Below are 13130 nucleotides of genomic sequence, written 5' to 3'. Positions count from 1 at the left end.
TGATATGGTTGAAAGGAAACATCAGAAAGAGCTGGTTAATCATTTTCATATGACAAGACACCATGCGATAAATAAACTCCAATGAATCATTTATTACCACACAAAAGCAAGCTATTCATGGTGTCGCCGCTTCTCTGAAAGTAATCATGTTTTATCATTCGGAGACATTGTAAATCCATCAATGTAATTGTTCTGGTGGGGAAATTTATACTGAAGAGACGTTTCCTTACTGTCAGATTCACGACTCCCATGAAATTAGTAAAAAGGAAAGCAAGGGGAGATAAGATTAATGTTAATTTCTGATCCGCAGTTGATACATCTGCGGTGCATGTCGAGTTCCAGTGATGTAATGAGTAAATGTGTAAACACATTCACAGAAGAACCGTGGGTGGATTAGGAGACAACGGACCCCTGGGCACAGTCACGCAAAAGGTCCCTTGTAGGAGCAAGACACACAGACCTCAGAGTTCTTTACCCTCTTTTGTTGTTTTTTTCTGTCTCTTTATGGTCAATCTGTGTCTCTTTATAATTGTTTGTTGTCTATTGTAGTTCTTTTTGTCTGTTGGTTTTTCCCCTTTTGGTAGTTGTTCACTGGCTGTTTGTGGTAATTTTGTGTGTCCTTGTACCAGCTGTCCTCATAAAAAGGATTGTAGGATTTCCTAAGAAACGTAATGCACTGACTGGAATTCATAGGGATTCCATTAGATTTTGTGCAGTGAGGAAGCAAAAAGGCACTTATGTTGCCTGTTGGGAAGGCGGGAGAGTCAAACCCCAGGTCAGGAGACTTATTTTTTTTGTCGTGCGGAAGGAAGTTCTGTCAGAAGTAGTGTTTCTATAATCCTCACAACCTTAAGGAAATCCAATCCAATCCAATCCCCTTTATTTATATAGCACAATTTTAGCAAACACAAGGTTTCCAAAGTGCTGCACAAACAATAAATACATAACACAATACAAAGAGATGTAGTAAACAATAGATCAGTAAGATGCAATAAGATAAAATAAATTAAAAATGGGATAAAAATAAATAAAATAAAATGTAAAATGTACTGCCCGCACAAAATAAAATATGCATGAATACAATAAAAACAAAAAAAATCATAAAATCAACATAAAATCAACATTCTACGTGGTGTTAAAAGCCAACGAGAAGAGGTGGGTTTTAAGAAGAGATTTAAAATGAGACAGTGAGGAGGCCTGTCTGATGTGCAGCGGCAATTCATTCCAAAGTTTTGGAGCTGCGATGGCAAAAGCTCGTTCCCCTCTGAGCTTCAGCCTAGCTCTTGGCACTCTCAGGAGAAGCTGGTCAGCTGACCTGAGAGAGCGGGTAGGAGAGTAGGGGTGCAGCAGCTCAGAGAGGTAAGGAGGAGCAAGACCATTTAAAGCTTTAAAAGCAAATAAAATAATTTTAAAATGAATCCTAAAATGAACGGGCAGCCAGTGCAGTGAAGCTAAAACAGGTGAAATGTGCTTATACTTTCTTGTGCCAGTTAAAAGACGTGCAGCAGCATTTTGTACCAGTTGAAGGCGGGCAATGGAGGACCCACTAACCCCCATATAAAGTGCGTTACAGTAATCCAGTCGAGTGGAAATGGATTTTGGTGCGCAAACCTCACCACTTTACTTTGTCTCTAAAAAAGTAATCATAGTGTTTAAGACAGTAATTGTCATGTAGGGTACAACAGCAGGCATGTCGACCATTACATGTGTTGAAAACAGTGCTTTTTTAATGTCACATTTTGTAGCATATCACACAAATTGTGCTGCAAAAGTTTTTGTAGGAAATTAAACAAATCCCTTCATGAGAAAACATTGCTTTGTAATCATTTTGAATGTCTTTGTGTTATTTTTTTTGTGTCTGTCTCTTTGCAGCTGTTTTGCATCTCTTTGGTCTCTTTGTAGACCCCTTTGTGTCTCTTTGTAGTTGTTTAATGTTTCTTTGTGGTCCTTTTGAGTATCTTCCTGGCTGGTACGTGTCTCTTTGAGTGACAGTTTGCAGGTGAAGGCCAGTGGGAGGGCCGCTGACCATCTGGGGCCTGTGGCTGTCTCTGATCGGTCTGTTTAGTAATCCATACACAACAACAATGAGTAACTCATTGTCATATGAAAAGAATAAACACTTTTAAATGATGGCAAAACTGTGCTTTTCATGTGACCCTGCATTGTTTTTTATATGGGGGCACAAACATGCATATGAGCACTTTTATCTGCATGTATTAGTATGTTTGTCCTGCTGTCACCTTTTCAAAGGGAGGCCTTTGCCAGCAACTTAAAGAGCATGTGCACCAACACACACACAACAGCAGACAAGGACTGATAATAAAAAGCATGAGGTTGTATTTCTTGGGAGTCCTGCCATGTGTTTCACCTTGCAGATTGCCCACTGTAACCGAACCCTGAGCTCAAATTGTTGATGAAATGGAATATATTTAGAGGCAACTATGTTTCATCTTGCTCCCTATTATTGCTGGAATAAATGGCATGCCAACAGCTTCTAGTGTCACTTCAGTCACTGCATTGCATTCAGTGCCAGATGAAAAAAAAAAACAAGCAACTAGCTCAATCTCATTATACACGAACAATATGGTATGCTGTGTCATGCATTTACACATACTTGTTTTGGAATTTGGAGCAGCTGAGTTTTATTGGGGGTGGTATTTGTTCTGAAACATAGCTTAGTATGCACTTTGATTTTAGCGCAAGTTGTTTGTCAGAAGCGATAAAAAGAAATTTGTTCAAGGCTGATTCACATGGGATCATACTATTTCACACTCAGAAATACCAATCTCACACCACTGAAAAGGTAATCACATCTGCAGGAAGTCTCCTCTAAGCGCATACAATTTCTTATGCAGTCATGTAAGGCATGTAAAGCAGCTAAATGGTAATTCGCACAAAAGGAAGCAAGAAAAGCTCTTCAATGACTTATTATTGTTGGAAGTCAGATACACAGACTGAGAGAGAGACTGATGTGACACATGAATATATTCAGATGGTTGAGCGAGAATCTCCTTCGCCTTGTCGTCGTCTTTCTCCTCCTCCTCCTCTTCTCAAAGCAAGCTATATCTCTGCTAATGACCTGAGGTCCTTCCCTGATTTGGCCTCAGCTATCCAAAGGATTATGAATAATGCATTGACTCTAAAATTGCAAAAGTAATCCTCTGAAATCTCCTTATGTACCCTGGCAGACCACGTTGTCTGTTCCAATTGCTCTTCAGTTCTTCACGCTAAAATGCTGCATGTATAAGAAGCAGAAAAAACGCCTTCACTACAATATCATGATTGATTTATGATGACCACAATGTTGTAGAAATGTGGTTGTTTGTAAAGAATGTTAATAGGGGGGTTGGATCCATTTTCCATGCAAAAGCAGATCTACAACACTGCTGACTCATGATTTATTTCCCATGGCAAAGCAGGGAGAAAGAGGCAGCTTTGCTTAGATCGCCTTACATCCTTGACAGCTCACATCAGCGCAATAATTACTGAAGTGCATCTGTAGGATATTCACATAGGATAACTCTGTCTAGCCACTCTCATTAATGGTTACGTAATGTTATTATAGTAACCTCCACTGCACCATCAATACAAACTGAGTGCATCATGAACACTGTCAATGCTACACCTCATCATTTTAGAAATGTGTGCTAAAAAGTGTGTACCACAAGGTAAATGCTTCACTCTTTATAATAACCCTTCACTCCCCATGCATTCCACTGCATGCATTATTGCTGAGCAATGTATAGAGAATTTATTCTCATTATTTGCATAAATTACAGAGTGTGACATTGCACCAACTAAGCACAATGTAAAGGACGAGATATTGCCACCTTTGTCCAATCCATGAGGTTGTGCGTAGTTGTATGCATTTCTTTAGCATTGTGCAATTACAGTGTAGGTTGCAGCCCCTACACCCTCCGCGTTGCAGTAATCTTTTTCTCAACACACAATCACACTCTTTTTCCAGCCACAATGTGAGCCCCTTTGGTCCCAGATTTTTATATTGTCTTTTGTTCAATTTTTGAAAACAATCCCAGCCAGTTCTGAGACCTCCACAGTCATGCACGCACGCACACACACGCACACACTTGCACACATGCACACGCGCACACACACACACACACACACACACACACACACACACACACACACACACACACACCATCTTATTCTAGCAGTCGTCCAGAGCTATCTGTATCTATCCGTGCTGCCGGCTACACCTGTGAAAGTTTGCTTTATGACATTGGCTTAAAAGATTTATCACTGAGAAGCACTTTCTGTTATGGGGGAAAGCGGGAGGTTTTAAAAGGGTCCCATCCCTCTATCTCCTAGATGAGAGCACTGGCTGTGAAATGGATCCTTGGGAAGAGTAAGTTTCGAGAGCCTAATATGCAGAAGGGCATTTTTTTGTGATCACATGCTTTTCTGCTAGTGTGGGTTCGCTTTTTGTATAAGAGAATGGAGAAGACAGTGTCTGCCTCCATCATTTTGGAGCTTACATCTGAAGTGCATCACCCTGATGAGTTCATTGATTAATAAGGGGTTGGGCTATGATCATACATGTGTACTCAGGTCGATCTGATGATTGACTTGGGTGTAATGTAGAAGATGATTTGTAAGTGAAAAAGATGCTGAGATAGACAAGCTACAGCGTGTTTGTCACCTTAAAGCTGTACCCCGTCTATGTTTCCTGTAAATTCAGGTAGTCAAGGAATGACATGTAGAAAATCGAGGGACAGAAAGAGAGAGAGAGGGAGAGGGGGGGGGGAGGCAACGACAGAGAGCAAATATAAGTACAGCTCTGTATGTGATGCAGTACCCTAGAGCATCCCAGATCACACATGTCATTAGTCATGATAAGTCTGGATCCACCTTTCATCAAATTCAGCCTTGATGAGCGCATCACTCATCGCATATGAATCTGTCATATAGTCTGCGCCACTTAATAAGATAGGTGTTTTCCAATAAATGATCATCATCCCGGCAGTCTATCGCTGCACAATATACAATAGTCTATTAGTAGGCGCTCATCAATATTCCTCACTATCAAGCCCAGACAATTCACAAGTACAGCAATCTCGATAATCAGCCTCTGCATCATCAGATAAAAACTGGATGTCTGTCAAAGGCTGCAAAGGCACGCATTATGATAAGTATATACATCAAAGTCAAATTACATCACCCTTCATCTTCAGTATCAATTGTGAAGAAAAACCTTGACGTGTTCCCCTGATTAGTCATTAAACCTTTCTATGCTTGAATGCAGAAATGCCCCCTCCCTAATTTATCCATATCTAATGCATACAGGGATCACACACATGCATGCATCACTAACCAAAAGACTTTGACAGTATTTTATCAGAATTCTTTAATGCTTCTGATATCCACTTTGATTCAATTAAGATTTTAAAAGGCAGAGCAGATGAATCCCCCACTCTTTTTGCAGTACCTGTGAATATGTGTGCAACTCCAAAAAAGGAAGCAGAACTCTTACCTTGAGAAACAGATCAGAGGTGCAAAGGACAAGAAAGCGCAGATCCCCTGTGGAGCCAGTGTTCATCCATGTATTCAGTGGGCGCCGGGGTACCGTCCAGCCACTGGAGCAGCTCTCACAGGCTGCGGGAGGACAGAGAGAGAGGCAGCCGGCGCAGTGACAGCTGGAGTAGTTGTGGCACATCCGGCAAAGATTCAGGTTATCAGGATGGGAGAGGGAAAAAAGCAGAAAGACATTGCCTCAAAACCTCATCGAGTCCTCACTGATATCCCCCTCCTGTCTTTTATTCTGCACTCTTCTCCTTTATACCCCTCATTCAAGCATCACTGACACTCATTCGCTCTTGTCCCTGCACTCACCGGGAACAGGCACTCACACACGCAGCGGAGATCTCCATCTCGCGGTGCTGCTGCTGTTGCTGCAATCCCTGTGCATTCGTGATTGAGTGTATGTGTGTATGTGTGTGTTAGGAAGGCAGGGAGAGGGTGGGCTGGTGGGTGGATGTGTGGGTGGATATGGCAAAGGGAGGAAGGAGGAGGAGGAGGAGAAGAGGGAGGAGGAGTGAGGGGTAGTACGCAAGCTGCTGGGGAAAGTCCAGAGTCGCTGAGCTGCATCATCGGCGAAGACCCCCTTAACTTGTCCTCCACAGGCTGGCTCCGGTGACACTGAGCTGTTATATAATCTGAAGGGCTTCGGGAGACGGCAGAGAGGGGGAGCTGTGAAATAATAATGCATTGTGCTTTTAATTGGATGTCTCCTGCCCCCCCTCCCGTTACTTTCACACATCTGACACATTGTTTATGAGAGGTGGTGAAGGGGGCTGAATCGAGCAAAGGAAAAGAGAAGTGGCTCTGTAGCTGCACAAAAGGGTGAACAGAGGAGGCGAGGAGCCAACAGGGCAGCGGTGTTAATGAGAAACTGAGACGACAGAGAAAATGAAATGACGAGGGGGAGTAATAGAGATAGTGAGACGGAGAGCGATGCACAGAGAAAAATGTACTTCACTTGAAAATGGGGGATATTGATTTGCAGACATCTTAAATTTCTAAGATTTTTCCAAGCTTCTTAGAAGTTTACGGCTCGGCCAAATGGTGAATAAAGTCCTGTTATTATAGCATGTCTGCAATGAGAAATGCAATCCAATAAATTCTACATTGCTTCAGTGCAAAGAACATGCAAACTTTGCAACATGCAAGACCTGCAACAAGATGAAAAGATATACATTGTGAGAACAAGATTTTAATTTGTGGCAGTACAATACTACTTGGGTCTGTGTGTTAGTTTGCGGAGCTAACCCGCAAAGTTGAAGCTGACGTTCTTTAGTTAGATCCTTGCTCCTTTGTGATTTGGCTATTTTCCCCTATTCTTTATCTTTTTTGTTAGTTTCAATTCTGCTGTTTGCTTTATTAAAAGCTCCTGTGTCAGATTTTCAAAAAAAATTCCCTATTCAAAAAGGAGACTTTCCTCTCCCAAAACACAACACTATACTGGAGAATATTTGTACAAGAAGCCAGTGGCGGACTCAGTCTTTTGGAGGGGCAGGGGCAAAAATTTGTTTTTTTATAAATTCACCACCATGCATTTGGGGCCCCAGCATGTAAAACGTTTTTGAGCATGGAGGGCCGCCTGTACGGCACTGCATCTCGCATTCTTCGCTGGAAGCTCGCCCTAGAGGGCACTGCACCAGGTCTTTCAACTGGAAGTGCACTGCAAAGTACCTTAGTGGTACGGTATGTCTATATGCACCCATTAGTGCACTTTATCTTGTTTCCCTTACTGCAAAGGCACCCCTGCATCACATGTTCTTTACTAGAAGAACACCATAGACAGCATTTTATCATATTGTATCTATATAGTCGAGTAAGAAACGATGTCTGTACACTTGTGATTAAAGGCGATTGATTGTTAAATAATAACCCGATAAAGTCTCTGTACCCAAATGTTTCCAATAAATCTCCTGTCATAGCAATGAAAAACATTGTTCAGGAGTTATTTGCACTACTACAATTGACTTACAGTTTTCTCTGATGCATATGTCCATTTACAGGTTTTGCTTTTTTGATGTTTTATCATATTTCATAAACCAGGGGCATCCAAGAGGCACATTTGCTGCATTTTTTTTCAAACATGTAGGCACCAAGGGGGGGGCAGTCCTGAAGTGAAGTCACCCAACAAATCTACGATTAAAACTATCAAACTGCATCTGTTTCTCAACGTTAACCATGTACTTAAAACTGCAACGTAACATTTAGGTCTAAGGATGTGTTAATAGTTTAGGGTAAGAATGATAAACCCATGTGGTTGTATGAGTGTTGAGGATTTGCTGTTAAAAAGACATAGCAACTTCTGGTGGAGTAGTTTCATTTCTCTTCAAAAACTTATTCCATCAGAAGTTCACAGTTCCTAAAACTACATAAAGATTCTAAACAAGAGGGCTTAAAACTTAGTATATTTGCAGTGAAACATTTAAAGACAAACATTAACAGCTCGAAAAGGTAAAAATAAATTCACTGCTGGTGATTGCTGAAGCTGCATCAGCATGGATAAAATCCCAAAGAACTTAAATTCTGTTTGCTGGTGAAGAAAGTCAAACATTTAGCAAACCAGAGTCTCAGGAGTTGGTGGACTAAATAAAGCATCTAAACTCTAAGTAAAGTTGTCGTGTAGTTGAAAAGCCTCCACCATAAATGCTTTTTTTTATTACCAACATGCTGTATATTTCTTTATATAATGTTTGTAGTGTGTCTCTGTATGTATAAATGTTTAAATATATTTTATTCCCACAGGTCACCTGGGTCCTGAACCAGTGACCTTCTCTTTTCCATAACTTCTTATTACACACAATCCAGCTCACCATTAGAACTCCTCCACCTGTCATACATTGCATAATTGAAATACACTCATGGTCTTACTGTTTAATTGTTTAACATTCCATTTCTCTGAAACACTGTATATGTTTCTTTTGTAAAATGTATTGTATTTCATTTATTTTGTATTCTATTTTTATTTAATTGCTTCGCAGAGCTCAAAAAGACACAAAAAGGCACAAAAGAATTTCACTACATGTTCTTGCACTATAAACATCACTAGTTTAAAAGGTGAATAAGTAAAGGGAGCTGGTGGTAAATTCAATAAACTAATACTTTAAAATTCCTGAGGAGTCATACAGAGTTCCATTGTTTGGCACCTTGCACTCAAGATTTCAGTTAATCTAGCCAAATACCTCTCACAGTAAACTTTGATTCAAGTTAAGTAATTTACTGCAGAATGAAAACTGAAACCTTGAAGTGTTTCAATGTCAATATTTTAAAGCACCGGTCATTTCCTTCTATTCAACTTTATTAAACTTTCTCTGGAGTTGTAGGTTGAAGGACGAAGATATCATAAAATGTCTCCACCATATGAGCAAAGTTTCACTATTCTTTGCTTATGTAAGCAACCTGAAGCTGCAGAGGAGAAAAGCTTTTTAAAATGAGGTTTTCCTTCCAAAACGGCAAGAGGCAGCGTTAGCCGGTGCAGTGATCTGCTGACTGCTGTCTTATTGATTTAATTGTCTGTTTTGCTCCCAGCCCTGCCTGTTCATAGGCCTATGACGAGCTTCTGACTGTGCCCACTGCATGCATGCCGATCCAACCCGCCACAAACCACAGATCCCCCTCAGTCTCAACACCAGCTTAATCTCACTGTGCTTAATGAGTGGAACAACACAGAGTTGACAAGTAGGGAAAATCCCCCCCACCCCACCACTACTTTCCTTAATCTCTTCTCTACTACGCCGTTTATTGACCTGCCAAAGGCTGTGAGGGGTGTGTCCAGATTTATGCAAAAAAGCCCTCACTGCTTGCCGATGACTGTCAGCTTAACCATTCATTATGGTCGGATCCCCGAGGACAGATTGTACATGCAGAGACTTTAAAGTGGTCATACACCATTGGAACCGGGGAAGTGTGTATTTGAATGAAGGCTTGGGAAAGTGGAAATGTGTGAACAAGGAAAACAGCAGATGTTGCATAAAAAATTGAAGGAGAACGTTGAGGTTCTGACACAAACACTATTCTGTTTTCTTCCGGTTGATTTCCCAAACTCTACTGGGTTCTCCTAACTCTCATAGGTGAGGGAAGTGTGCACTGTCAAATGTTTCCCTCAGATCCACAGAGCATCCCTAGGTGAAAGAAATGGTTGCATTAGCATATGAAACAGCCGAAGCAGTAAACATACATTTTTATCTTTCATCTAAATTATTCATGAGTATTTTCCCACTGTATGCAGCAAACACATGGGGATCAGAACAAGTGAGATCACTGCATTTAGCCACAAACATGCATAAACAAGGACTTGCTCATTATGAGAGGTTGCTTAGCACATCCTGAATGCACCTTTTTTTGGCCAATGATATTTGGAGCCTATGGGACACCAAAATTAAACATACACTCAAAGGTACTGAGCACAAACATAACAGCTGATGATATCACATCAGATGATTTTGCAGTTCTTAGGAACACTAGTAGCGTGGCGACAAGGATGGCGACGTTGGTCAATCGGTCCAACGCTGTAATGCAGACTGAAATATCCAACAGGTCCTCCAAACAGTACAACCACATGTGTTTTTTCTCTCTATGACCCATACGAGCGTTTCATAAATAAGCGCCCCCACCTGTGGCAGGAAACGTAACCACGTTGTAAACACGTCTTTACACCTAAACATAGTTTTAAAAGTGTGGTTAAGATTATGAAACAGTTTGGTTAGGTTTAGGCACCAAACATACTTGGTTAGGTTGAGGAATCATTGTGGTTTAGGTAAAAAATAATTATGTTTTATTATGTTATTTCACTTCTTAGTGTAAATATATGATGTAGTTCCACAGGTGACATAGACTGTGATGTACTTATGTTAGTTACATAGTTAAGTTAAGTTAAAATAACTCAAAATTGACTATTAGTTTCACAAGGGACATAAACATCAGTCTCTGACTTCACATACTTTCTCTTTCTTTCGTTTTTTTCTGCCTTTGCTCCCATCATAATTACTTCAGCCACTAGAGGCCGCCACCTAACAAGAAATGTAAATATTGGTCGTAATATGTTGCTTATAGAAAATGATCCATGGTATCTTGTTTTGGTGGAGAACAGTATCTTACCATCTATTATATATATTGCCATGAAGACTTGCATACGACTTCTGGGATCCAATGACTTTTTCTCGAGCACCACAAAGAGGTCAAAACTCTTAGCTTTGACTACTTTTTTATGTTTTTGGGACACAGGCATTAAATTAATTTTGATGAAATTTGGTAAAACTGCTCATAGTGAACCTTAAAAAGTTTTTCCTCTTGCAAAATCAGTTTCCGAGTTCCCACTACTCTGTGTTTTGGCACAAAATTAGATCAGATATGCATGATTATCAAACGATGTATCCCATTTACTTTGGTGATCCCTCACGCCTTTTCCACTAGCACCTCCATGAAATTGATAAATGTGGCTTCAAGAGAAATTATCATAAACTATCTAATGGACTGCCATAACATTTGTTGCAGATACTGAAATCCCTGTAGGAATAAATTGTAGTACCTGCTGTGATCCCCATCATCAGGTCAAAATTAGAATTTCTCAAAAACATTAATTATGACCAAATACCTGCAAAACTAATGTCATTTCTGATTACCATTAATTAGAAAATGATAGCATGCTAATATCCAAATGCAAGGTGGCGATCATGGTAAACAACACAGAAAAAAACATTGTCATTGTCATTGTAAGCATGTTAGCATGCTGACATAAGCATTTAACTCAAGGCATGCAAGAACAACCCTTACCCAGCCACTAGCATGGCTGTACACTTGCCAGATGATATAGCTCCACTATACAGGGTGATCATAAGATTTGTAAATTTACAACAAATACAGTCATGGAACCACACACAAACAGAACTGCAAGCCTTGTTGATCACAGATGGTGGTCATTCACCAAACTGCCATAATGTTAAATGATATTGTCCTTGTTAAGGAGATAACATTTCTTATTGTATTGACTTCTGGTCTATTTCAGGAGTATATTCACAAAAACTGCCACTCTAGTTTTATCCGGACAAATAGTATTAAAAACACAGCACCGTTTATCACGATTAATGTCTCTGGAAATTGGCTTAACTATCTGTAAAGACTCCCACAGAGAAGCCAACACTAATGCTGCTGAACTCATTTCCATTATACAACACAGGCACGTAAACTCAAAATAAATAATCAATCTAATATAGGATTGTTACATAACCCATTATTTCCCCATTGGCTGCAGATGATTGCAGGCTAACTCTTTATTATGGCGTATCAACACAATGACTGATCATTCATAATATACTGGGGCATGAAGTTTAGTCTGTGTCCCTCTCATCCATACTAGTTACAAGACTCAATCAGGATTTAATCCAATTTATAATATAATCCAACCCATTATAATCAAAACTTGTTCTCAGTGTGTCTCTGACCCTCAGACACTCCTTGACTCTTTGCTCTCTACGCCTTCTCTATCCAGAAATGACAGGGCTCTCCTTTGTGGCCTGCTTTTGTTTGAGGAGTTTTTGGTGTAATTGGTTGTCTGTAAATCTATTTGCATATGCACTATGTGCCCATCCCTCCTGAGACCACATTCAAACAGAGCTAATCTGGCGTTGGGGACTCTGAGCAGCATGTTTTCCTTGGATCAACAAACGACAGACAAGGAATGAGGAGCACATTTCTGCACTTTTTTTTGACAATGTTCTTTTTCAGTTAGGACAGCTTGTAACAGCTAGCATCAGACACATGTTTAATGTTTGCACACTGGTTAAAGTGGAATTGAATATTACCACATTGCTGTTTACTCTTAGATAATTTTGAGAGTTTTCAGGTGAAATCAAGCAGCCACCATTGGATCTGAAAAATGAAGCCATTGCGGAATGCCTTCAACCTGCACTCTTTCTAATAGCCAGCAGGGGGCGACTCCCCTGTTTGCTTAAAGAAGCCAGACTGTATAAAACTGAAAGTAAAATGACTCTACTTCTCAGTTTATTTATTTGCTCAGTAAACATTTTCCTAATCTGTTTATTGTCTCAGTTGCTCGTTCAACGTCTTCTTCAATACAGCATGATGTTCATCTTAAACTATGGTCAGATTTAGTTTAAAATAGCTATAAAGCAGGGTATACTTTAGGGCGTGGCTACATTGTGATTGACAGGTCACTACCACATGAACCTGTTTGATTTCGTCTGAGAACTTTGACTAGTTTACAGTGTGTTTTTATTTCAATAAAGTTTATGGTAACACTCTTGTTCAGTGTTTTGGCTGTACTAAAATATACTCCAAGGAGTTGGCTTTTTATTTCGAATTTATGGATGCACCGTGCTTAACACACTGGTAAGTTAGAGTTCTTCTCTTGAGCTCCATCAGCTCGTCTAAATATGGTCACTTCTGGGTCCAAATAACCAAAATGGTCAAATGTCGGCTTGGCATTAGCAAACTATAAGGGTTGTCATTTGTTTCAACTTTAAAATACATAAACAAGACTAAGAGTCTACAAGCACTATAATGACTCTGCGAGGCTGTAATTAAGCACAGTGGTGCTTTGAGCTAAATGCCAACCTCGTATAGATATTTCACTCTGA

The 13130-nt window shown here is 40.1% G+C and overlaps 1 protein-coding gene across 1 annotated transcript in view; it reads right to left on the bottom strand.

Annotated features, from left to right (window-relative positions):
- The window catches only part of insyn2ab (inhibitory synaptic factor 2Ab), a 96071-nt gene that overhangs the window by 22548 nt on the left and 60393 nt on the right, over positions 1–13130 (bottom strand). Inside the window, exon 2 of the mRNA XM_059358785.1 lies at positions 5495–5657. The gene's annotated coding sequence lies outside the window, so the exon portion shown is untranslated. The remainder of the gene's footprint in view (positions 1–5494; positions 5658–13130) is intronic.

Source organism: Centropristis striata, chromosome 20, assembly GCF_030273125.1.
Source record: "Centropristis striata isolate RG_2023a ecotype Rhode Island chromosome 20, C.striata_1.0, whole genome shotgun sequence".
NCBI classification, from domain to species: Eukaryota; Metazoa; Chordata; class Actinopteri; order Perciformes; family Serranidae; genus Centropristis; species Centropristis striata.
The sequence above is the reverse complement of the archived record's forward strand: the minus strand, read 5'-3'. Positions and strand labels throughout refer to the sequence as shown.